The sequence below is a fragment of the Sciurus carolinensis genome, chromosome 2 (genome assembly GCF_902686445.1).
Source record: "Sciurus carolinensis chromosome 2, mSciCar1.2, whole genome shotgun sequence".
Classification (NCBI taxonomy): domain Eukaryota; kingdom Metazoa; phylum Chordata; class Mammalia; order Rodentia; family Sciuridae; genus Sciurus; species Sciurus carolinensis.
The window spans coordinates 171,850,548-171,878,503 of record NC_062214.1 but is presented as its reverse complement, the minus strand read 5'-3'; the positions used below and the strand labels follow the sequence as shown (position 1 = coordinate 171,878,503).

Sequence of the window (27,956 nt, the reverse complement as noted above, 5' to 3'; positions counted from 1 at the left end):
CTGCCCCTTCTTTGCTTTCTACTGCGCAACCAAACTGCACAAGCTTGAACCAACCTGGTGGTCACATCCCTTGCCAGTTAACTTAACAGACACTTCCAGCAGCCTATCAAAACTTCGAACTACCCAACTATCAACCAATTACAAATAAAGCTTGGTCTAGGGCTCGCCAGGTCCGGGCGGGGGCGAATACACGGTCCAGGAAAAGGGGCGGTAAAGACGGGATGACGGGCGGGTAAGTTGAACCAATTGTAGCAGAGAGCCGCCGCCCCACGGTCCAATGGATAGGTTGGAAGTATGATATAGGGTGGGCCTGTTGTCATGGGGGAGGTGGTGGCGCTTGGTGGCTACTGGCGGCCGAGGTAGAGAGGCAGCCGCGCCGGAGTTGGTCGTGGGCAGCTGCAGGTGAGTGCGGAAACCCGGCTCTCAGGTTTGGAGGCCGAGGTGGGGCGGAAACTCCAGCTCAGCGCTCCGGAGGCGGAGGCCGGAGGAAGGGGGCCTGCACTACGGGCCGGGTCTGGGCCGGGGCCAGGGCGGAGGCGAGTTCGCCCTGACTGGGCTGGTGGGAGAATGGCCCGGTTCCTGGAGTTCGCACTGGGAAGGTAGGCAGGCGCCGGACACTAGCTGGTCAGGCCGGGAGGTCCCCTGGGACGTCCCGCTGCTCGGGTCGGGGCACTGACTGCGGGCGACTGTGTGAGGGGTAGCTCCCTGAGGAGACGGTAGCGGCTGGGGTCCCAGAGAGGGGGTGACCCGGGGTGACCAGTCCGAGGGCGGGGTGACTTGGGACAGCTTGGGAGTGCGAGGGGAACCCGGAAAGCTCGGGAGCAGCGGGTGCGGCCAGAGATGGGGGTCGAGGGAACTGGGAGTGGCCCCTGTCGGAGAGAGAAGGGAGGTGAGGAGCCCGAGGACTGCCGGGGTCCGGGGTGACAGGGGGCGGCCTGGGTCCGAGTGGGGAGTCTGAGGAAAGGCACGGAGCGGGGTGGGGGCCCTCCTGAGAAAGGCGACCGTCCGAAGGGGAAGGGACCCTGAGGAGGTGGGGAGTGGCTGGTCTTCCGAGGGTCGCACCCGCGGAGACCTTGAACCGCCGGGGCGGGCGGGGGGGAGGAACCGCTGCGCCCTGCCCCCCACAGCTGGTCCGGGACCAGAGACCCAGGGCTAGACCGGCAGCTGGTGGTTCTGAAGATCTCCGGGACACCAGGAAAGAAGTCCTCGAGGAGTAGATCGGGTTTGAGACTCGGGTGAGGTTCAGCTGGGAAGTGGAAGTTCCCTCCAGCAAAATGGTATGGAGGTGGGTGGAGAAGAGTAATTTCCCTGTAGGAAGGGAGTAGTAGACACCGCGAGCGAGCGAGAAAGTTGCGCAGGAAAAGAGTAGTGGTCCGGTGGAGGCTAGCCAGGACAGTAGATAAGCGAAATTAAGGATGGTGTCAGCAGTAGGTTCTAAGGTCTGCAGAAAGACTAGAAACTTCAGCTTCATAATTAATACTAAGATATCCTCTAGGACCAGAGAGCAGGTAAGCAAGGTTAAGTGACTTGCATCTCACTGCTTTAGAAATTTGTTTTAGGACGACAGCCATAATACTAGAAAATAAGGATACTGACAGGATGGAGAATTTGAGAGGGGAAAGGAGAGGAGTAACCGAACTAAGGGAGTGGAACTGGGGACTTGATCAGAAAGAGGATATTCATGACGAGGATAGGCATACCCTGCTAAATTGAAAATAAATTTCAATTCTAGTTCCACCACCCACCTTGATCAATTTAACTCTGCGGTTTTCTCATCTGTGTACTAGAGATGCTAATAGTCTTTTGGTTTTGGGTGCTGGATATTGAACCCAGGGCCACATGCGACACAGGCAAGAGCTCTACCACTGAGCAACATCCCTCTTTCGATAAAATTTTATTTTGAGATAGGGTCTTGCAAAATTTCCCAGGCTGGCCTGGAATTTAGGGAGCCAGAAGGGAGCAGAAGCCTCACCCTCCAGAGTAGCTGGGATTACAGGCATGCCCCATGGTGTCAGGCTACCCGCGATTACTAACAGTTTTTATTTAATAAGGTTTTTATTTTAATTTTTTTTATATGTGTTAGTATTTTTAGAACGTTTAGACTAGTGACTGGCACATAGCACTGTGAACTGGATTGTTGATAGATAAAGACATGAGGTCTTTAAGGTGGAGATCCTCAGTCTTTAGTTTACCTCAGAATCACCTGGAGGACTTACTAATTACAAATTGTTTGGCCCCTCCTGGGGTTTGTTTGTTTGTTTTTGCGGTACTGGGCATCGAACTCAAGGCCTTGTGCTTGCAAGGCAAGCACTCTACCAGCTGAGCTATTTCCCCAGCCCTGTTTTGTTTGTTTTTGTGGTACTGAGATTTGAACCCAGGACCTGGAGCATGCTAAGTGTATGGTAACCCACTGAGCTGGGCTACACCTCTCAACCCTTTTTTATTTTATTTTGACTACTGGTCTCACTAAATTGCCCAGGCTGCCCTGGAACTTGTGATCCTTCTGCCTCAGCTTTCTGAGTAGCTGCGATTACAGGCAGGTGCCACCATGCTGGGCTCCACCTGGGATTTCTTATTCAGTAGTTCTGGGGTGGGGCCCAGGAGTTTGTATTGATCTCAAGTGATGCTTATGTTGGTTAAGGGACTGTACTTAAAGAACTACTTGCTTTTATGGAAATAGTAATAATTAGCAGCTTTAAAATACCTGCCCATCCTGCAAAAGAAACTAGAGGCAAATTGCAAAAAAGGATCCTATTATTAAAAAAAAAAAAAGTGACCTCCCCCACTCCTTTTAAATATATTTGGTGCTGGGGATTGTATTCAGGGCCTCAGACATGCTAGGCAAGTGCTCACTGAACTACACCCTCAGCCCCAGGGTACCCTTTTATTAAGCCTATGTTTTTAAAACTGTGGATCATGATTAATTAATAATTTATAAAATCAAATTTCCAGATTCTTGCCAATGTAGAAAATAAAATGAAGTAGAACAGAATAAACTAGCATTTGTACAGGTGGCAAAAGTATTATTTTGGGAAACTTCTCATGTTTTTGCTAGGTCATGATGTAAAATGTATTTTTTACATTCAAAGTTTGAAACACTCTTGAGCCATGCAGTATAGTAAAAAGCAATCCTCTAATATCTACGAGCTGGGTTATTTACTCATAGATCTTTACATGGTAATTCTATCTCAGATGATGGGACATTAAATATTTTTGGTTTCTGATTTGGTTTCTCTTGTGTTGGTTTTATATGTTGTGTTGTGCTTCTGACTCAGTATTTTGGGATATTGAGAATCTTTGTCCTGAGGACTTAAGAGAAATTGATGTTTCTTACTTTTGTTTCACTTGGGCCTTCTTGTTTACCTTTTTTTTTTTTTTTTGGCACGTAAAGTATTGTGTACAGTAGTAATAATAATAATAATAATAATAATAATAAAACCCTAAGTATATGCAGACATTCACAGTAAACAACTGACACTGAAATGATTTGAGAACATTTCAGGTATGTAAAGTAAGCAAAAATAAAACACTTCAAAACAGAAGTGAAAAGATATTTTTGTTTTTAGAAAGTAAAAGTATGTAAAAGATTTTCTTGGCTTTTTTCTTGACCTAATACAAAATGCATAGAGACATTTTTAAGGGAACTGGCAATATGATTCTAGCTTGCTGTAGAGAGAAGAAAACTGATAATACTTGACAGCAAAATGCACTGGGATAGAGGCTTAACTACAAAGAAAATTGTTTATTAAGCAGGAGCTTTTGTTTCATTGGTTTTCTCCCCTGAGAGTGAACTGGTTGTGGCATATGTTGTAAATTTAACTTGTTTGAGGAACCTAAAGGTAACCCACAGTATTTATTCAAAGTTATATTAAGAATGTGTATGTTTTGTGCTTTACTTGATTTGATTTTTTTCTTCTGTTGAAAACTAGATGGTTTATTTGAAAACAAGATAGTTGATTTAGATCTGTTTGAAAGAATATGAGAACAGAGAGCAGTGTTGAAAACTGAAAGAGATCTTTGCAGCCCTCTTTAAAATTTTTAATCCAGGAGATTATGCAATCTTTCATTAATGTTATATGAAGTTGTGAAGAAACTATTTCCATAGCTTTATATCAAGATTTTGGGTATTTTTTCCTCTAAAAAATGTAATTCTATTACAGATATTTCTATTTTTTAAAAAAAGTTTTATGTTATTTGAAGGCTGGAAAGCATATAATCATTGCATATTTGATTTCAAAGGCAAAAGCAGGTTTTTCTTTTTCTTTTTTAACAAATTTATTAATTTTTTTGTGTCACAAACATTCCAAAGATAAAAGCTTTTGATTTCTTGCATTGAGTTAAATGGACTATCCCTACCACTTTCAGGTATTGTATTTTTACATGGATCACTCATTTCTATACCAAGTAATGGAAAAATGTAAAATCTTAAGTATGGGGAAAAAATCTAAAAGTTCATTCTACATAAATGTGAACATTGAGCAGTTTGGTTACTTAATAAATGGACTTTATTCAGTTGACTTATTCATCCCTAATTTAATCATACTTATCTATGAATAGCTTTAATTGCTCAACTCATTTTGCAGTGAGATCTGTTAATCTATAGTTGAATAAGTTGTGTTTTTTAAATCCCAAAGAAACTGCGTCCTTAATTCTAGTGAGATACGGTTTCACTTACCAAGGTTTAGTCAGATAAATGATTTTTTAAATGGAAGTTTAATTAATGAGTTAATTAAGTTTATTTTCTATTTCAGGGAATTCTTATCTTTTTCACCCCCCCCCCCCGCCCCCCATCTCAGGAATGGAATCCATGACTTTACTACTGAGCTACATTTCTTATTTTTTTATTTTCAGGCAATGTCTCCCTAAATTGACCTAGAACTTGTGATCCTCCTGCCTCAATCTCCTGAGTCTCTGTGATTACAGGCACCTGGCTCTTCTTTTATAATAGTTTCTGATCTGCTTTTTCTGCTTCCTGCCCTCAGCTACCGATACATTAATTTTTTTTTTTTTTTTTTTTTTTTTTTTTTTTTGTGCCAGGGTTTGGACCCAGGGGCACTTAACCACTGAGTCACATCCCCAACCCTTTTTTATGTTTTATTTTGAGACTGGGTCTTGCTGAATTGCTTAGGGCCTTGCTAAGTTGCTGAAGCTGGCTTTGAACTCAGGTTCCTCCTGCCTCAGTCTCCAGAGCCGCCAGGATTACAGGTGTGCAATCACTGTGCCCAGCTCCCCTGCTGCCTAAAAATCTAGTTATAGAAAAGTGCAGAACCTCTGTAACTGGTTTTTAGCTTGCTTCAAGAATTCTTTCGTCAGCCTGGTGTGTTTGTCCACATCTATTGTCCCACCTACTTGGGAGGCTGAGGCAAAAGGATTGCAAATTCAAGGTTAGCCTGGGCACTTTAGCAAGACCCTGTCGGGGGGAGGAAAAATGAATTAAAAGTGCTGGGTGGTAGAGCACCCCTGGGTTCAATACCCAGTATTGGGGGGGCGGGATTTCTTAAAAAAAAAAAAAAAAAAGTATTTTATGTAATAGAGTGATTGAAAAGCTGCATTTTATTTTGGACTTTCTAAAACACATATTGTGTTTAATAGATTTTGATTTTTATGAAAGACTTTTAATTCTGCAAGTTTCTGACTCTGTATTTCCTTGAAGGACTGAGAGAAATGAAATAATGTATTCTCGTAGGGCACAGCCTGTTTTCCCAGAGGCTCCTGAGGCTGAGGCAGGAGGATCACAAATTCAAAGCTAGCCTTAGGAATTTAACGAGGCCCTAAGCAATTTATTGAGACCCTGTCTAAAATAAAAAGGGATTAAAAAACAAAAAAACCTTTCTAAATCAAAGTTTTTTTTTGCCATCTTATATTTTTTTTTATCTTGACATGTGATAAATCCTTTAGCAACCAAATTTAGAATAACATTGTAAATTTCATTTTTATAGGTAGAAATACTATATAGGGCTTTAGGATTTATATTCAGAAGTGAGACAGATAATGATGAATAGGATGTTACTAAATATTGGTACACTATTTCCACATGCTTTGGAGAATATAAAGTTATGCACTTAGAGATCTTGAAGCAAAAAGAAGGAAAACTAGAGAATGAGAATACTGACATGTGCTTAAGGAGGAGTCTGGAGAATCTGCAGGAAGTATGTCTAGAGAAGTCAGTGGTTCTTGGCAGTTTTCCTGGAGTGACATATGTAAAGGAGGATGATCCTATTTGCAGCATTCTTCCATGGACTTATTCTTAGTTTTCTGCAGTTTTTGTTGTTTAACTCTTCCTTTGTTTTCTTCCACTCAAAAAAATGTCAGAATGCAAGTAAATAGACTGAGAAGTGCTAGTCTTAGAGGATGAGAGACTGTGAAGGACCATGTTGATTTATCACTGGGTTTTTTGTTTTTTTGTTTGGTTTGTTTTTGCAGTGCTGGCAATGGAACCCAAGGGCTTCAGCATGCTAAGGCAAGCGCTACATCCCTAGACTTGTGCATGTGAGTTTGAGAGAAGATGCAATACTCTGTTTCTGCAAACTCTGGGAATAGGTTCCCAGCAGCCATAGCTAGAGCAAGCCTTTCTACTTGTCTTCTCCCAGGGGATAAAAGGATTAGGAAGGGACTCCCTAGTCATCCTTTTTCTTTTTCCACCTTGTGGTACTGGGAATTGAACCAAGGGCCTCACACATGCTGGGCAACTGCTTTACCACTGAACTATATCCCCAGCTCTTTTTAACATTTTAATTTGATATAGGGTCTTACCGAGTTGCCCAGGCTAGCCTTGAACTTTCAATCCTCCTGCCTCAGCTTCCCAAGTAGCTGGAATAACAGGTGTGCACCACTCTACCAGGCTTCCCCTTAGTCATCCTGAATGGATTAATCAAGGAGTTACTAAATAAGTAAGTAATGTTCAGTGACTTCTCTTCTCTTCCCACCCAAACTCTTATTTCTCCCCTTTTATTACCTTAGATACTTTTAAGTGAAATCTGTCTCAAATTCTCTGTAACAGCTAAATCTTAATTATGGACACTTGGTTATACTAACAGGTATATAGTTGATTCTGAAAATGATAATTAAATTTTTCCATTTAATTAGGGAAGAAGCAGGATTGAAATCTGTAGAACATCACATGGTTCTGAACAAATATATTCAGGGAAGCTAGGACCTAGAAACCAGCTAAATTTATAATTTAGTTAAGGTTGGTGTTGGATGCATTTGGCCTTGGCAAAGTCAAAGTTAGCAGTGCTTTCATTTGGGTCAGTTGTGTATACGCGTATGTCTGATACATTTCAGTTGTATCATGTGGATAATTTATTGCTTGTAACAGAATTGACTCTTGTCAGGAATTTTAGCTCCTATTATTCCATAATCAAGATTAATCCTTAACCTAGGATCTTATAGAACCACAGAATATCTTGATGAATGCAGAAGTATATTTGTAACTGCCACATAATGAAATTGGAATAGATACCATTTGTAGTCAGAGGAAAGCATGATAAAATAGACAAAATCCAAGCTTATAATTTTATGACCAAGTTCTTAAATTCTGACTTTATCATTAGTAAACTGATTGTAAAGTTTATTTAACTTCTCTTAGACTCAGTTTTGTCATCTGTAAAGAGGAATTTATGCTATCTTCCTTACTAGGTTGATGGTGAGAATTAAAAGTATTTTGTACACTGCTTTGCTTATAGTAGGCACTACATTCATGGTGTTGTTGATAATTAAAACAACTTTAGACTTACTATAAATATCTCTTTGTAAGATAAGTTAATATTCCAGATACTGTGATTATAAGTAATATGGCATGTAGGAAAAACAGTTGACTTTAGAACTTTACATGGATTTTAGGCATTTATTATTTTTGTTTTTGTGATTGGTTTAGATTGGTGAATTAGACCATATTTTGGAATGAGGCTAATCTTGTGCGGCCAAAGGCTGTATCTCTAGCATATTACGTCTTCTAAGTATGACTTTTTGTTAATAGTGGGAACCACTGACCCTATTATTAGAAAAAAACAATGTTAATTTTATTATAAAAATCATTTAATGATATTAATGATTTTAAATTAGTTCTAAATGCCAGTTAGAATCAGCTTATTTCTCCCTAGAGTTAATACATTTTATAAAAGTTGGGCCAGGTATCTTCTTGTGCCTCTTGTTCCAGCTATTTGAGAGACTAAGGCAGGAGGATGGCTTAAGCCCAGGAGTTTGAGGTTAGTCTGGGGGGGTTAGTTTGAGGTTTAGACCATGACTCAAAACGTAAGTAGTAAGAAAGAAATCTCAAACAACATTTTTCTTCACAATTCAAGTAGAAGTAGATTTTTTGTTTCAGAAGTTAAGCCTTATATCTTCCTTAGTAAAAAATTTGGTCAGAGCTGAAAGAAAAATCTTTCTGCTAGTTACTCAGGAGTCTGAGGCAGGAGGATTGCAAGTTTGAGGCCAGCCTGCGCAACTCAGCAAGACCCCGTCTCAACAACAACAAAAATGCTGGAACTGTAGCTCAGTGGTAGAGTATGCCTGGTATGTTTAATTTCCCAACACTAGGGGGGGGAATCTGTACCTGTAGAAAGCTGTTAAAAAGTTACTTTGTCTTTTAAATTGTCTGATGAAAAGTAGGTATACAGTTTCCATCATATTTATGATGTAATAGATTTTCTTTAAATTTCATCAGTGAACTCAATTTTTTGAAAGGTTAACTATTTTGAAGAGTCGATACGTTCTTATTTTTGAAAATTACTTCTTATTGGCAGTATGAAACAATATTTCGTATCATAGTTAAGTCTTACTGTTGCAGTGACAGCATTACCAAGTACTGTATTGAAAATATTGGCAAGAAAATAGACTGCAAATGTCCATTTACATGACTGATAATCTTTTCTTCCTTTTTTTTCTTTTTATTCCCTGTGGTGCTAGGATTGAACTCAGGTCCTTGCTCTACTACTGACCCACAACTCCAGCCCATTTTTTATTTTATTTTGGGGCAAAATCTCACTGGTTGTATACGCAGGCCTCCAATTTTTGATCTTCCTGCCTCAGCCTCAGCCTCCTGAGTAGTAGGGTTTGCAAGGTGTGCGCCATTGCCACTAGGTCCCTTGTAAATGAACTCTTAGCTTCATTCAGTCTCATCACCTGAAAAAATAAATTGCTTTGAGTATTATATGAGATAATTCATGTAAAGTTAAACAGTTTAACATAGTGCTTAGCTCATAGTAAAGATTCTCAATAAATGTTAGTTACTGTTGCAAGGATCCAACATTTTTAGTGGAGGAGGTAGGAGATAAAAACTTTTTCTGTGTTTTTTGAAGGGATTGTAAATTGCACATCAAGTTGTACTATGAAACTTAATTTGACATGAAAAGGAATCTTGAATTTCTCTTGACTCATAGTTTTAGTTATCTATGGAAAAACTTGAATATTTTAATTCAGCTATATTTTGCTCTTAGGTCATAGTAAATTCTTATCAGCACTCAGGTTAGCAGTTATAGCTAATTGTGAAACTTTTGGATTACAAAGTATAGCTATGGAACATATTAGGTAAATTTTTCATTGGACTTCTATTTTATATGCTGATATTTTAAGTATTGTATTTCCTTGGCATTGACTATCCTTTTTAACAGTTTTCAGTTTGTTACCTGCAGAATTGGGTGCAGATGTTTTCTGCAGTTAGAGTTCTCCAGTCTATTATGTTTATCAAATGTTATCTGTATACTAAAGTAATATGTTCTAAACTTACACTGTGTATATATACTTCCATTGTTCAAATAAATATTGAGATAGATTTTTAAAATCTCTATTTTAAAGACTATACTGAAATCAGAGTAGCTTTGGTTATTTCCACTATTTGCTCAGGTATTACTAAGTAGTAGTCAGAATATTTTGACTTTTTTTTTTTCCCCCGGTGCCGGGGATCGAACCCAGGGCCTTATGCTTGCAAGGCAAGTACTCTACCAACTGAGCTATATCCCCAGCTCACAATATTTTGATTTTTAAAAATACTTGCCATATGTAAAAGCTCTTAGCTTATTCTTTTTACTTTTTTCTTACCCAAACATACCATTTCAGAAACATTAATATATATTTCTTCCCCCAACATAGCATGTACATCTTTTCGACAGCTTTACTTGTGTGTATTGGCATAAAATGAAATTGTGCATAAAGTATACAGGTTGAACTTTTATATATGCATATACCATACTCAAGGCAAGACACATACTTATCACTCCCAAAATTGTTGTCCTTTTTTTTTTCTTTTTTTGGTACCAGGGATTGAACCCAAGGGCATTTAACCACTGAACCACATCTCCAGCCCTTTTTATTTTTTATTTTGAGACAGGGTCTCACCAAGTTGCTTAGTCTCAATAAGTTGCTGAGGCTGCCCTCTAACTTGTGGTCCTCCTGCCTCAGCCTCCCAGGCTACTGAGATTATAGGTGTGTGCGACCACACCTGGCTACTGTGACTTTTTGTAGTCCTACTGGGTCTGCTTTCCATCATTATACATTAATTTGCATTTTCCATAATTTGGTATAAACAGATTCGTGTGTATATATATATATATTTTTTGAGAGGAGTTATGACTTTTTTCATTGTGCCTAATTAATTTGAGATCTATCCATGTTTTTTGTATGTCATTAATTCATTTCTTTTTATTGATGAGCAGTATTCCATTATATGAATGTATTGTGTGTGTGTGAAATTTTTTTTTTTTTTTTATGGTGCTGGGAATTGAACCCAGGGCCTTGCTCATGCTAGGCAAATGCTCTGCTGCTACTCCCAGCCCTGGATGTATTACACTTTAAAATACAATTTTTTTCCTAATAATAGATATTGGATTTCCACTTTGCCTATTCAGATAAAGCTGCTATGTACAGGTTTTTCAGGTTTTTGCGCAGATATGTATTCACTTCTTTTGAGGTACTACATAGCAATGGAATTGTTGGGTCATATGGTAACTCCAAAGCAACTGCACCATTTATATTCTCACCAGCAGTGAGAATTCAGGGTCTGGTTTCTTTATATCCTCACCCCTCACCATTTGTTATTCTCTTTTATTCTTTTCCCTTTTTTTTTTTTTTTTTTTTTTTTTTTTTTTTTAGGTGCTGGAAATGGAACCCAGAGCTTTGGAGCTTAACACCCCAGGTTTTATTTGTTTTTTGATTAGAGGCATTCTAGCAGGTATTAAGGCATAATTCATGTGGTTTTGATTTTAATTTTCCTGATGGCTAATGATATTCAGAATCTTTATGTGCATATTGGCTATTTGTATATCTTTGAACAAATGGCTATTCAGACCTTTGCCCCCTAACAAATTTGAGTTGTCTTTATTGAATTGTAAATTATAAAACTTCTTTATATATTCTGGATACAAATTCCTTTTCAGACATGATTTACAAATATTTTCTCCCCTTTATACAGGCTGTTTTTTTTTTTGTGTGTGTGTGTGTGTGTGTGTGTGCTGGGGATTGAACCCAGAGCCTTGCACATGCTAGGCAAGTACTCTCACACTGAGCCCTACTTAGCATTTTGAGAGAAACTTATTCTTTATTTATAGAACATCTAACTCTAAATTGGGCTTTAAAAATTTTTCTCTTTTGGAGATCTTAAGAGGAAAGAGCACACATTTTTTACAGAGTATTTAGGTTTACATGTCTCATCTCTACTTGAAGAATTCTGTTTTCTTTTCTTTTCTTTTTTTTTTTTTTTAGAATATGGGGCCACTTCTTTGCCAAGTAAGAACTAATTTCCTGGGAAATCAGGTTGCTGGCTTGACTTCTTGTGGTGCCTTTCCCTTCTTTTGGCTCTTTGTAAAAGAGCTGAGCCCAGTTCTGTGGAAAATCACAAAATCATCTAATTATTTTCTCTAGTTCAGGTTGCATTATACTGAATTTTATAATTTTTCTTGACTATAGATTTGTTTCCTTACCCTCAAGGCCTTTGACTTCATTTACTAAACTTAAGTATTCAGGTCTGAAATAATGATTATGGTGTGTTACTTCAATGAATGTTCATATTCTTTTTGTCCCCCATTGCCCAGTAGACCTAGCTAGTACAAGTTATCTCTTGTGTTCTTTTTATGAAGCCCAAGTACTTCATAAAAAGTTTCTATGATATTGATCCCTAATTCATTTTTTAAAATCACCTCAAAAAGAGGGGATGTGTGTGGAAAAAGACTGGTTAATGGGGACATGGAGTATAATTGGATAGGTAGAATAACTTCTAAAGTTCTCTAGCACAGTAGAGTAACTGTGGTTAACAATTATTTATTTATTTCCAAATAGCTGGCAGAGAAGAATTTGAATGTTTCCAACACAAAGAAATGATAAATGCTTGAGATGATAGATATGCCTGTTACCCTCATCTAATCATTGTGCATTGTATACACATATAAAAATGTCACACATACCCCATAAGTAATGTACAACTCTTATGGGTCAATTAAGATTTTTTAAAGCTAAAGAATTAAAAAAAAATCCACCAACATTTATTATCTCTTTTTTTTCTCATGGATATTTTTACTATGCCTATACATAATTTTGGATCCTGCTTTTTAAATAACATATAATATGCATTGTAATATTATGTTTATTTGAAAGTAGTTTGAAAAAACTGAAGAATGTTCCATTAGTGGATATATTACCATTTATGCAACCAATTTCATACTGTTCACATTTAGGTTATTAATTTCCAGTTATAAATAAAAACTTCTGTGAATATCATTAATTAGCAATCTTTGTCTACATTTCTATATTCACAGAATAGATTGTTGTAAGTGGAATTATCAAGTTAAAGTGTATTAACATTTCTAAGGCTCAAGACAGAGGAAACATGGAACAATTGCTTTCTACAAAGTTGTACCAATTTATATTCCCATTAGCAGTGTATGAGAATAAAATATACAACCTTATCAGCATCATTATCATTTAAATATGTGTGCTTATTTGATAGGGAGAAAAGAGTAACTGGTTTCAAAATTTGTATATATTTGATCACTAGTGGAACATTTAAAATACGATCATAGGGGCTGGGGTTGGGGAGCTCTGTGGTAGAGCACAGATGTAATATGAATGAGGCCTTGAGTTCAACCCCCAGCAAATAAAATAAAATAAAATAAAATCATTAACCTTTTAGTAGTCCCTTTAAGTGAAATTACTTGTTCCTATTCTTTATTTTTCTCTTGGGTAATCCCAGATTCTTAGGTGGTGTCTAAGGATGGACATTCTTCAAACCTGTAACTTAGCCTGTAGAAAGTTGTCTCATGTCTCTTTCAAATCAAGTCAGTTTTTGCCCTCCCTCTCATGAACTACTTTTATGATTTTCTGTTCTTGGATTTCACAGAAATGGAATCATACTACATATACTCCCCCCGCCCCTTCCGCCTTGGCTTCTTTTTTTGGATGGGAGGGAGTAACTGAGAATTGAACCCAGGGGCACCTTACCTCCACTGAGCTATATCCCCAGTCCTTTTTGTTTTTTATTTTGAGACAGGGTCTTGTAAAGTTGCTCAAGGCCTTGCTGAATTGCTGAGGTTGTACTTGAACTTGCCATCCTCCTGGCTCTTGTGCCTGGCTTTATCTGACTCCTTAACATGTTTTTGAGATTCATTCATGTTTGTGTATATACCAGTAATTCATTCTTTTTTATTTCTGAGTAGTATTCCTTTTTTGTTTCATACATTTATTTTCATGCTTTTTTATTAATCAATATTGCAAACTTTAAACTACAGTTCAAATATTCAGTTTACCTGAAGTCTAGGCTTTATCTTTAATCCTAAGTCACTATTTCTATCATAGTAGTCAATTAAATCCAGTCTTCTTTTTATACATGGGGAATTTCTGGAAAATACATTTTTGTTAGGATGAAAATGGATATGAGTTTGCATAGGAATAAAACATATGTGCAAATTCATTTAAGAGTTTCCTACCATGGACTCTGGGACTAGTTTGCTTCCAAAAGTACTAATTTAAGAATTCCTCAATAGTTTATATTATGGCAAGAAAGCTCAAGTGAGTTACTAAACAAAAAATAGGTTGTTTTCAGAACCAAAATGATCTTCAACTCAGGATTGTTTAAAATGCATTTTAAAAATTTGAAGAAAATAAGATAGCCTCACAGAAGAGAAGATTCTCTATCATCGTAGACAACAGATACTTCCTAGGTGGCACAGTATTCCATTTTTTTGAATATATCACACTGTTTTTCCACTTCTCTTGTTGATAAACATTTGTGTTATTTCCAGTTTTGGGCTATTTTGAATAAGATCACTGTAAGCATTCCTCTACGTCTTCATGAACATATATTTTATTCTCTTTGGTGAATACCTAGGAGTAGAACTGTTAGGTCCCAGGGTACATGTTTAACTTTATAAGAACTTGTCAAAAGTGGTTAGATCATTTTATACTCCAACAGCAGTATGTGAAGTCTAATTGCTTCATATCCTTGCCATCACTTGTGTTGTTAATATTTTAGTCATTTTAGTTTTTATGAAGTGATGTTTTAGAGTGGGTTTTATTTGCATTTTCCTGATGACTAAAATAACAAACGTTTGCTTGTGTGCTTTTGCCTGTTGATAGTAAATGTGTTTTTGTGTGTGTGTGTGCTGAGGATTGAATCCAGGGCCTTGCACATGCTAAACATGTGCTCTACCACTGAGCTATACCCCAGCCCTGTAAATATCTTTTTTTTTTTTTTTTAAATTTTTTTTTGTAGTTGTAGATGAACACAATACCTTTATTTTGTTTATTTTTATGTGGTGCCAAGGATCAAACCCAGTGCCTCACACACGCTAGGCAAGCTCTCTACCACTGAGCTACAGCCACAGCCCATGTAAATATCTTAATAAAAGGTTCATTGTATTTCATTACTATATATAGATCTAGACATTAATTTGTTAAGATCAGAGATTAATTTGTAATTAATGGTAAATTGAAAATCAGTTATTCTAAGATTTTTTTAGAAGTTGCATATTGTGATAATCCATATTGATTTCTTAGCATTAAGTAAATATTTGCTATTGATTAGTATTAATGGAAATTTTGAAAGTTAAAGGACAAATGGAAGACTTCAGGCCGTGTTTTGTATTCAAATTTATATTTTGAATTTGGTATATTGAATCATTGGTTTAGGAACATTAAAATTGCATGATCTGGTTGGGAAACTATTTGAGTCACATGTGAGAACTATAGTAAGGCATTAAATGATAAAGACAATAATGGTATCAGGAGCTAATGTTATATACCAGGAATTGTTCAAGTGCTTTACTTGTACTAATTAAATTCTCACAATGGACCCCTATGAGGTATGATTATTATTCTTATGTTCTAGTTAAGGAATCAGAAACAAGTGGGTAAAAAATTTCCCAACATCATAGAGTAAGTGGTGGAGACAGGTATTCAAACCCATGTAGTTTAACTCCAGATCTCATCCCTTATCTTTCAGTGCTAAAGTCTGTTAAATTCAATGCAATAGATTTTGTCTTTTAAGAACGTATCATTATGTGGTAATGATGGTCCAAGTTGGGATTTCTTTTTTGTGGGGGTTGGTACCGGGGATTGAACTCAGGGGCACTTGACCATTGAGGCACATCCCAGCCCTTTTTTGAATTTTATTTAGACAGGGTCTCACTGAGTTGCTTAGTGCCTTGCTTTTGCTGAGGCTAGCTTTGAACTTGAAATCCTCCTGCCTTAGCCTCCTGAGCCGCTGGGATTACAGGTGTGTGCCACCGTGCCAGACTTAAATTGGGATTTCTGAGTTAGCACATAGCTTCTTTTTCAGTCTCTTTCTTTTTATTGCCAACACTTTTGTCATATATTCCCAAAAAGTTTTATCTGAATTAATGGGAAATTTAGTTAGTTGATACTGAGTGCTTTCTTAGAGAAGATGTCGTTTCTCTCTAAACCATAACAGAGCCTTAGAATTGGAACAACTACTTTTAGACATTCTTCAGAGCTTTGTGAAATTTCTAATTGTCATTGTTTATGATAACATCCCCTGCTGGGTGTGGTGGTTTACACTTGTGATCCCAGGAACACAGGAAGCTGAGGCAGAAGGCCAGCCTCAACAATTTAGTGAGGCCCTGAGCAACTTAGACCCTGTCTCAATATATACAAATTAAAAGGACTTGGGAATATAACTTAGTGGTAAAAGGGCCCTGGGTTCAATACCCAATATGAAAAACAACCCCCCCCCCCCAAACAAAAATCCCCTGGAAACAAACTGAGTGAAATTGATGAAAAGTGTTTGACCTAATAATTGATTATAATAAAGTTGTACCTAAGTACTTGATATTCATAGGTAATTTGTTAATACCTGTGACATAAGAATGGTAGTTGTTAAAATTCTTCTTTTTTTTTTTTTATCCTGAATTGTCTGCATACTGAAACCATCTAACTATTCTGTGTCATTAGTTTGGGTTTAGAGAAGATTGATTTTCCAGGGGAATGTTAGAGTTTTTGGCCAATATCCTTGAACTTGGGATCAAAGAAAATGAAAATTTATATTTGGCTGTTTCCTTCATCACACCTTTTATGGCTTCTCTTCTGATTTGATATCATTATTGGTACCATGAATGGTTTAAAGCACTTGGGGTGAATGGGAATGTTCATGTATCTGTTGAATAAGTGAATGTACATTCATTATATGATAGTTTAACTCCTATACTGCTGGGGTTTTGTTTCTTTTATAATGTGATAGTATTGGACTGGATGATCTGTAAAGTTTTTTTCATGGTGAAATATTTCAGTTATTCTAGAGTTATAAGTGAATAATATAATGAATATAATTATTGTTTTTCCTCCTTGTGGTAGAGATCAAACCCAGGGCCTTACATATGCACGGCAAGCACTCTAATACTGAGCTACACCCTCAGCTCTTTAATTCTACTTATTTTAGTGAGAATTGAACCTAGGAGCACTCTTACCGCTGAGCTACATCCCCGGCCCTTTAATTTAAAAAAAAATTTTTAAGATAGGGTCGAAGTTGCTCAGGCTAGTCTCCAACTTACGTTTGATTTCTTGCCTCCGTCTCCCCAGTAGATAATACTACAGGTGTGCCCCACCATGACTGGCATCAATACATTCTTATTGGATAAATGTAAATGAACATATAGTTATACTCTCATAGATAAAAGTATTTATTATAAGTGAATATCAGTAGATTAGCAAAATCATTACTAAACTTTTGAGTGTGCTGCTAAAATACTTTTCAAAGTGTTCATTTAAATTATTTTAAAATTTGGGTTGGGTATAATATTTCTGAATTTCTTAGAGTCTGCCCCCTCTGCCATTTTCTCCTATTCTATATCCTCTTTGGATGAAAGTTGTGGAAAGAGTATTATTTTAAGAAAATTGTTATTTAGACAGGTAGTTTAAAACTGCCTTAGGCTGGAGGTGTAGCTCTGGTAAAGTGTTTGCGTACCACACATGAGGCCCTGAGTTTTATCCCCAGCACCGCAAAAGCAAACAAGCAAACTAAAAAAAACTAAAAAACAAGCTATATTAGAAGGTGTAGTAAATTGGTATGGCGATGCTTGCCTCCAATCCCAGCAACCCAGGAGGCTGAGATAGGAAGATTGCAAGTTCGAGGTCAACATGGCAACTTAGAGAGACCCTGTCTCAAAATAAAAATATAAAATGAAAAGAACTGGAGATATAGCTCAGTGGTAGAGTGCCTCTGGGTTCAATCCCCAGTACCAAGAAAAAATAATTTTTAAATGCAGTGAAGATAATGAATTATATACCACAATTAAAGAATAACAGGAGAATCAAATTTGATCTTGGTGAAGGCTGCATTGAAGGTTAATTGAAAGGCTGTGATTGTGGCTCAATGGTAGAGCTCTTTCCTAGCATGCCTGAGGCACTGCGTTTGATCCTTAGCACCTTGTAAAAATAAATAAAATGAAGATATTGAATCTATCTACAACTAAACAATTAAAAAAAAATTAAAAGTATCTGTATGAAGGATTAGAAGGAACGACCATGCAGAAAGTTGGAGGTAGAACATTTTTCACATGTGGGGAAAATCTAAATTGGGAAAGAGTTTGACTTTTTGAGGAATGGAAGTGAGGCTGGAGTCAAGTATGTGGTGTGAGGAAGAGTAACTATTCTCTTATGGCCCTGGGGATCAACCTAGAACTTTGGTGCATGCTACACATGCATTCTGTCACGGAGCTTTCATACTGTGAAATCTGCGTTGGATAAAGATGGAAGTAGAACCAGGAGATGGATAAGAAAATATAGGGTTTTCATAAATTGATCTCATTAAGAACTACAAATTATTTCTGAGGGCCCATTTGAACAACTGAATTGGAAGTAGCCAAAGTTTTGACTATGTCTTTCTGCTTCCTTCTCATAGACATCCAAAGTGAACAGAATTTTTAATTATACAGATGACATTAACACACTTGGAAACCACCATTTAAATAGGCAAGTTAAGCCCACATTCTAGCCAAATTGATTGAAATACACCCCCACACAATTAGTGACTTATAGAACAAAAGAGTGATTTCAAGTATTACGTATTTTAAAGTCTATTAGAAATTTTGTCCATTTGATAAATACAAATATTTATCAATCAACTTCCTTTGTTAACTCCTACTTTCTTTAAATAGGTCACAGGAAAATAATTTCCTCTGATAAATATCTAGGTATATTTAGGGTCTTTCTGGGAAATTTGTGATATAAGGTCTAAACTTGTTTTTCCTTAAAACCATTCAAAAATTCTTATTCATTGTTGGTACAATCCTTTTGGAAAACAGTTTGAGAGGTTCTCATACACAAACATATGAGCCTAATCTATTTCTAGATATTTACTCAATTTAAATGAAAACTCAGTCCCATAAAAACTTGTATGCTGGGCTGGGGTTGTGACTCAGTGGTGGAGCACTCACCTAGCATGCGTGAGGCCCTGTGTTTGATCCGCAGGACCACATAAAAATAAAATAAAGGTATTGTGTCTGCCTACAAGTAAAAAATATATTTAAAAAAAACTTACATGCTAATGTTGGAATTGGCAAAATCTGGAATTCACCAAAATGCACTTCACTTGGTAAACTGATAAATTTTAATACATCCATACAATGAAATATTGTTTGGCACTGTGTTCAACAACATGAATGAATATCAAATGTATTATTCTAAGTGAAAGAAGCCAGACTCAAAGGCCATGTATGATTCCATTTTTATGATATTTTAGAACAGACAAAACTATAGGGACAGCCGGGCACAGTGGCACCGGCCTATAATCCCAGAGGCTCAGGAGTCCTGGGCAGGAGAATCACAAATTCAAAGCCAGCCTCAGCAAGAGCGAGGCACCAAGCAACTCAGTGAGATTCGTCTCTAAGTAAAATGCAAAATAGGGTCAAGTGCCCCTGAGTTCAATCCCTGGTACCCAAAAAAGCCAAACCAAAACAAAACAAAAAAAACTAGAAAACTAGGGACAGAAAACTAGTGTTTGTAAGTAGTTGGGTGAGGGTTTAACTGCAAAGAGAATGAGGAAATATTTTTTGAATGTTGTGTATCTATATATTCTCTACCTTGATTTTTGTGATGGTTATGATTATGCATTTCTCAGGCCTAGATGTATACACTAAAAAGGGTGAATTTTAGTATAAATTATACCTCAGAGTTCTAACTTTTAATATATTACCATATTGGAAAGTATTGGGGGTATTTCTCAAACATATCAAATGTTTATTTTTAGATGCTTCTTATGTGATATTTTGGGGGAAGAGAGAGGGATAAGCATCATTAGCACTGGTGAAGTTCTTCAAAGCATTACATAAATGCTGAATATCTTTGTATTTAGCAAATCTTCATATATGTTTAAAAAGGATATTACAATGTGAGGATTAGAAAAGTCCAGTAGACCTTATGAAGTATCTTCATTTTATAGTAAAACACTAGAAACTTAGGTAGAGGAGTTAAAGCTGCACAACTAGTTAGGGGTACAGGTAGGTCTAGAATTTAAGTTATGGAGCACTAATTTGATGCTTATTGTACCAAAATACACTTTTTATTTCAAGTTATTCTTTCTAGAGACTATTTTTAATTCCTTTTCAAAACCTTTCAATTGTGTCATCCTAAAACTGGAAACCACTCCCTTCCTAGTGGTAGGAAAGTCTTGTGTCTGGTTGATGATAATAGGAGGCTAAATTTGAGATTTCCTACATCATTTAAGTTTGTTTAGATATAGTCAACAAATTTACTTATAAAGACACTTTTCCTTAGCTGTGAGAAATCTGAATGCTTAAGTTTTGTAGTTATTGAATACTACAAGTTGAAAATGGGCTTTTGTGATTTTATTGCATTAAAAAAATAATCTTTTTAGATTATCATGATTGTTGGTTTATTGGCAACATAGAAGAGGTTTAAGCTTACCTAGTTACCTTAAATGATGAGAGCTTATCTTTTAAATGAGGGATGTGAGGGAACACTGGAAACTGTTTTCCGGAGAGGGACTGGTACCAGGGATTGAATACAGGGGGTGTTAACCATTGAACCACGTCCCCAGCCCTTTTTATATTTTAGTTTGAGACAGGGTCTTACTTAGTTGCTTAGGGCCTTGCTAAATTGCTGAGGCTGGCTTTGAACTCACAATCCTCCTGCCTTAGCCTCCTGAACTGCTGGGATTAAGGTGTGTGCCACTGTGCCAGGCTGGAAACAGTTTTTAATAGTCATGCATTTGGGAAATAGAGAACCAAATATTGTTCAGGATATAACAACTAAAATAACAACTAAAGCTGTCGTCTTCTATTATTGAGACTCAGTCAGCTTTCAGCTATCTTCTTAGCCCCACTTGTATAGTTGTTTTACAGTTCTTGTGGACCACAGTTCTTGTGGACCCCAGTTCTAGAACCAGCCTTAGAGTTCCTGCCTGGCAAGAGATACTCATGATACTGAAGATAGTTACGTAGCTGGCAGGTGGCTTGGGTTTTTTTTGTTTTTGTTTTTCTTCTTTCTTGGGTTGGAAGCTGTATCTGTGTCCTGCAGCCTTCCTAGGAGTTATTTCTTAAAAGACATAGCCCCAGGCAGAATTGGCAAGTTGTTTACAGCTGCCTTTTATAAGTAAGGAAGCCATATTCCAGTCCTAGCTCTGGCATGTTCTCTGTCTTATACAGTCCCTGTTCCCTAAGGAAGCCACCTCCCTGTCTCCACTACCTGTTTCTAGACCAGAAGACCCACAGGCCTCTTGCTCATCCCATTTTCCGCTTTGCCTTTATATTTCCTATCACTTCCTGAAGCATATGTTGTTTTTTTGTGTGGTAATGGGGATTTAATTCAGGGGTGCTATACCACTAACCTGCATCCCCAACCCTTTAAAAAAGTATTTTTTTCTTAACCAAGTTGCCCAGGCTCACTAAGTTCTTTAGCCTTCCAAGTTGTTGGGATTATAGGTGTGCACCACTGTACCCAGCTTTTCTGAAAGATATTTGTTATTTTTTGAGGCAGCTATGTACTATTTATTTAACTGATACATTTATAGATAGAATTGTTATTTAGGTGAATTTACTGTACCATCTTGACTAGAAGAAGCCTCTTTAATTACTGAAATCCATAGTTTCTTGTCTTTAAACTTGGAATTAGAACCCATCTTTCATTGTTAAAAAATTACACACACACACACACACACACACAGATATATTCTCAGTATATAATATATGATGGGTGATATATATGTATGGAAACTATTACATTTGCAAGTAGGTCTTATAATTCCTTTTAGTTTCTGTGTTAAGACAGTATATATGGTGACCCCAAAGTATTTGTCAATCTGTATTCAAAATTTGTGCAAATATATCTGAGAATTATGTCATGTTTTGACAAATTTGGGTGAGACATTTACATTTTGTTTTAATCTATACCCTAGCAATCTTGAATTGGATGATTCATCATTGCATGATGAATTGCAAAACATTTTTTAATATGACAGGGTATGGTTGTGCTTTATCCTTTGTATTAACAGTAGACTTTTTAGAAATAGGCAGATAATTGATACTGTGTGTGTGTGTGTGTGTGTGTGTGTGTGTGTGTGTGTGTGGTGTGCTGGGGATCGAAACCAAGGCCTCATGCATGCTAGGCAAGCTCTCTACCACTAAACCACATCTCCAGCCCTTGATCCTCTTTTAAGCTCGATTGCATTTTCTTTCTGTTTAGCCACTAATCATTAAAGTTAGTGTAGTAGGTATAGATATCATAGAAGCATCATTACGGAAGTTGTAATGGAATTAATTTTTTTTGAAGGAGTAGGATTTATTCAAGTGTGAAGAATACAAACAGTTCTTGCGGGGGCAAGAGGGGATCCTGATAGGGGTTGCCGCAGAGTGAATTTTAAATCAGGAAAAAAGATAAAACAGTGGCATGAAGGAGGACATAAGGTGATGCTTGGGTAGAGATGTTGGCTTAGACAACCATAATTCTCACTGAGGTAAAGATTTTCTTGGGGAAAGAGGAACAAAAAGGAGAGATAAAGTAATATGAGGACAAACTCCCAGTTTGCATGTTTAGGCTAAGACTAATATACATGCATATTGTAATTCCTAAAGCCCTTACTCTATATCAATTAAATTATTCTTTTTTCCTGTTTGGGTTTGATTGAGGGAGGGATGAATTTTGTAGACCTTTGTCTAATACTGTTTTTTAGGAAAGGCTGAGTGTATTATTCTGGCCTTTAGAGATGTGTCTAAGATTGTACTTGCTGATAAATGATCCTACTTCCTTATTTCCTCAGCTGAAATAATAAGACATATCACTTCTCTTTTCCTCTTACATCAAGCCCTTGGTTTTGTTTTTGTCTTAAATTGTAAACTGCTGTGTGCAAATAGGTGCTTGGAACTGTGGCAGTGTTTTATCAAACAAAAAGCATGGTACCATACCATTAAGAATTTGGTGTTAATATACAAGCATGAGTTAGAACTGACTCGATATGTTATCCTATCATGTATTCATTCTTTGATAAAGATGAACTTCAGATATGTGTTTCTTAAAGGAGTGCTGTAAGTGACTACATTAGAGGCACTTTGGTTAAGCTGAGATTATGTAAGTTTCTTAATGTTTATAGATTTCTCCCTGAACTGAAAGGTTTTGTGTGTGTGTGTGTGTATGGTGGTACGGGGGATGAACCCAGGGCCTCTCATATGGTAGGTAGTTGTACCCTCAGCCCTTCTTAACAATTTTTATTTTGAGACAGGTTCTTGCTAAATTGCCTGGGTTGTCCTTGAACTCAAAATCCTGCCTCTGTCTCCCAGTCACTGGAATTACAAGCCTGCATCACCACCTGGCTCTGAAAGGTTTTTGACAAGTTGGTTAACTCTTTGTCAGAATCTGTGGTGGTATTCAATAATGTTTGATTAAGTAGAAGATTGATTAAGATTCTGATTCAGAATCTTCTAGGAACTAGGAAGTAATTAGACAATATTATGGTTACTCCTAAAACTTTGTTTATGCAAATGGTTTATTACATAAATTTTAAAAAGTATATAAAATAGAGTAGTATAATATGCCTGTTTCCCAGATTCAACATCTTTTAATTATGTGCCATTTTTACTTGTTTTGTGTTCCTACCCATTCCCTACCCAGGCCCCACTTTATTTACTTATGGTTGAGTTCAGATGTACACATATTGAATGTAACAAATATGAACTGTACAGTTCTAACAAATACACCTATAAAACCTTACCGCTTTCAAGCATAGAATAGTAACAATATCCCATGGTGCATGCCTATAATCCCAGCGACTTGGGATGCTGAGGCAGGAGGATTTTGAGTTCAAAGCCAGCCTCAGCAACTTAGTGAGGCCCGTAGTAATTTAGCAAGACCCTATCTCTAAATAAAATATTAAAAAAGGGCTGGGGGGGCTGGGGTTGTGACTCAGTGGTAGAGTGCTCACCTAGCTTGCGTGAGGCCTTGGGTTCAATCCTCAGCACCACGTAAAAATAAAAGAAAGGTATTATGTCCACCTACAACTAAAAAATATTTTTAAAAAAGAGTTGGGGGGTGTGACTCAGTGGTTAAGCACCCCTGGATTCAATTCCCCACATTCCCCAAAATATTTGCAATATCCAAGAAAATAAAACTTTATTTTTTTCTAATGTTTTTTCTTTATTTTTTTCTAATGTTTTTCTTTTTTTCATGAGACGTGACAATGTTAGTTTTGGTTTTTTTTTTAAAGGCAGGAGGCTTTATTTTATTATGTATTTATGGGCAGTGTTGGGGATTAAGACAGTGTTAGCTTTTAAAACCTTACTTTGAGAAACAGCTGATATATGTAGTACAAGTATAACCATCTGTCATATATCAAAATAGATCAGGAAACTTTATATTAATCTTTTGCCAGTAGTACTTCCACTGTATAGATGATGAATTTTCTTTTGTGTTTTGCCATATTGGACTTTTGTGAAGCAGTAAACAACACAGAGTTTAAAAGAAATTTTTTAATTTTTATTTTTATGGACTGCATTTTGATTCGTTGTACACAGACGGGGTACAACTTTTCATTTCTATGGTTGTACACAATATAGATTCATACCATTCATGTAATCATACATATACATAGGGTATTACTGTCTGTTCCAGTCTACTGTCTTTCCTTCTCCCACTCCCTCCCATCCCATTTTCCTCTATACCATCCAAAGTTCCTTCATTCTTCTCTTACCCCTCCTGCCACCCCTCCCCCTGTTATGTATCATCATCCACTTATCAGAGAAAACATTTGACCTTTGGTTTTTTGGGGCTTGGCCTATTTCACTTAGCATGATTTTCTCCAGTTCCATCCATTTTCCAGCAAATGCCATAATTTTATTCTTCTTTATGGCTGAGTGATATTCCATTGTATATATATGCCACAGTTTCTTTATCCATTCATCAGTTGAAGGGCATCTTGGTTGGTTCCACAATCTAGCAATTGTAAATTGAGCAGCTATGAACATTGATGTGGCTGCATCACTGTAGTATACTGATTTTAAGTTCTTTGGGTATAGGCCGAGGAATTGGGATAGCTGGATCGAATAGTGGGTTCATTCCAAGTTTTGTGAGGAATCTTCATACTGCTTTCCAGAGTGGCTGCACCAATTGGCAACTCTACCTGCAATGTTTGAGTGTGCCTTTCCCCCCACATCCACGCCAACTCTTATTATTGCTTGTGTTCTTGATAATAGCTATTTTAATTGGAATTAGATGAAATCTTAGGGTGATTTTAATTTGCATTTCTCTAATTACTAGAGATAATGGGCACTTTTTCATATGTTTGTTGATCACCTGTATATCTTCTTCTGTGAAATGTCTGCCCATTTGTTGTTTAGTTCCTTAACCCACTTATTGATTGAGTTCTTAGTATTTTTGGTGTAAAGTTTAAGTTCTTTATAAATTTTGGAGATTAGTGCTCTGTCACCTTAAAACTGTGATCCTTTTGCTTCAGTCACCCAAATAGCTGGGATTACAGGTGTGCACCACCATGCCCAGTCCTTAGGTTTTTACCTTCTTATTTGCTTAGTAATAAATTTCTTCATTGTATAAGCATTCTTTAATGCCAAAGTTAGAAACTGATTAGGCTTTTTATTTTTTTCAACTAATTTTTATTGATACATTACAGTACACATAATAGTGGGTGGTTAGGCTTTTTATCATCACATACAGCTTCATGGTATCATGAAAACAAGAGCAGTCTGGAGGTCACATTGAGACCTAACCTTTCTTGAAGGCTCTAGTTTTCTTGTTTTTTAATTCTTTTTAGATGTACATGACAGTATATTTTGACATATTATACATACATGGAATATAGCTTATTCTAATTGAAGCTTAGTTCTTAATGGGGACAGTACTGCTCCTGAGATGTTTAGGTCTTTGAAGGTGCAATTTTTGTTGCCACATGATTAGGGTAGGGTAGGTACAGCATTGGTGTTCAATGAGCAGGAAGAAGCCAGGAATGCTGGTTGACCCACAAGGCATGATATAGTTCTGTAGGACATTTCTGGACCTTCTTGTAGGTGAAAAACTTGTTTATCTGATTCTGATCCGAATTCCATTTTACATTTAAGCACAAAGGGCCTTTATTTATTTTTCATGGTTTTAGTGGACAGTGCATTTTCCAGGAATGTTACTACTGAGTAAATCAAGGGAAACTTGTACTTGGTTTTGTTCAGAACTTTACAAACAGTTGCCTGCTATTTAGAAAAATCCTGTTGTCAGTGGCATTTCTCCTTATGATATCTGATTTTCCTATTCAGTTTGTCTGCATTTCTAGCCATCACACTCATGGTGATTCTATGTATAGGTACAAGTGTCTGTTTTCTTAATAGAAATGTGAGAGTGATTATACCCAAGCATTTACATATTAAAATATTTTATCAAAATTCTTCTGTATTACATTAGACATTAATTTTTTTCTGAGATGGGGGTGGGTGTCACCATTCTGCCTATTGGCCTCCAACTCGGAATCCTCCTGCATCAGCCTCTTGAGCAGCTAGGACATAAGCATATGCCATTGCACCCTACGTTAATTTTTAAAAACTGTTTTGTACTTGCATTTCATTTCTGCTTTATGCCTTTGAATAAAATAAAAACTTGTTTTAGTGGAGTTTACATGGAAGTCCATATTGCCTTTTCAGGGAGAGATAAGAGGTCTATGTTGACCTGCATTGTAGTTGTCTCGTCTTCCTTTCCCTCCCTTTCTTTTTCTTCCTGTTTCCTTTTATGTTGTAAAGTATCTGATACATAAGAACATGGTACTCTCTATATAAGTAATGCAGCATATAATAAAACCTGTGAAATCACCCCCACTTAAGAAATGGAACTATAATAGTAATATTGGTGTATTTCTCCTGATTTATATTTAGCTATCTTACTACTAGAGGTAAAACTATTCAGAATTTTGTTTTGGTTTTATCATTCTCTTCCTTTCCTTTTCAAACTGTGTTGTTTAGTTTTAAAGGAGGAAAAGTTTCTAGTTTTTTTAAACTATAAAATGGTGGAACCATACTGTATTTATATTCTTATTTGCTTTGTTCTTATTAACATTGTTTTTAAGATTCTTCTATATTGATGTCTATAAATGTGGTTCACTTTCTCAGATAGGAGTTAATTGTATAACTTACTGCAATTTATTAATTCTTTTAAAGCTGGATGCTTGTTTTTTTTCTATTCTGTTGCTATTACAGACATTCTTATGAATTAAGGTGCACATGTACAACAGTTTCTCTACAACAATTAATATTAAATATTTTTTATGGTGATCTAATCTTCCCCAGAGTTGAAAGAAAATACTCACCTATATACATGTGATGCACTGATCTTTTCCATTCTCATCCCCTTCTGTTTTCCTTTAAGAACTGATTGTAACCTTCTAATGATTTCATAATTTTGCAATTGAAGATAGCTGTCTTAGTTTCCTTTGGAGAGTATGTTGACTTAACTTTGTTTTATAGATTGTGTGAGAGGACAGTACCTCATGAGATGGGGCTTTCAATTCTTGATATTTACTTCCTTGTCAGACTTAGCTCCCTCTTTTATCATGAGCTGTGTGTTTTTTAAGACTCAGATCTCAATAGGTTATTCTTCTTTATTGTATGTATATACTACATTATACTTATCCATTCATTCTTTGGTGGACACTTGAGTTGTTGCCATCTTTTGAATATGGTGAATAATGCTGTCGTGAACAATGGTGTACCTATTGAAAGTCCTTCCTTTCAATTTCGTGTATAAGACTTTTTTTTTTTTTTTTTTTTTTTTTTGCGGTGTTGGGGATGGAACTCAGGGACTTGCAAGGCAAGCACTCTACCGACTGAGCTATCTCCCCAGCCCGTGTATAAGATTTTTAAGTAATTTTTTGAGATATTTTATGTTTTAGTTAGCTTTTTTTTGTTTTTTTTTTTTTGTTTGTTTGCTGTTGCGACTAAAAGATCTGATGAGAACAATTTTAAAGGAGGAAAAGTTTATTTGAGGGCTCATGGTTTCAGAGGTCTTAGTCCATAGAA

General features: G+C 36.7%; 1 protein-coding gene across 15 annotated transcripts in view; it reads left to right on the top strand.

The window, feature by feature from the left end:
- Positions 1-304: 304 nt before the first annotated feature.
- Positions 305-27,956, top strand: part of Numb (NUMB endocytic adaptor protein) — a 166,733-nt gene continuing 139,081 nt past the window's right edge. For 6 of the 15 annotated variants that reach the window (XM_047540334.1, XM_047540336.1, XM_047540333.1 and 3 more), the window contains exon 1: positions 311-402. The gene's annotated coding sequence lies outside the window, so the exon portion shown is untranslated. Of the gene's footprint in view, positions 403-448; positions 600-6,471; positions 6,490-27,956 lie in introns of those variants that run through there. The other 9 variants (XM_047540322.1, XM_047540325.1, XM_047540323.1 and 6 more) reach the window with 5 other exon arrangements.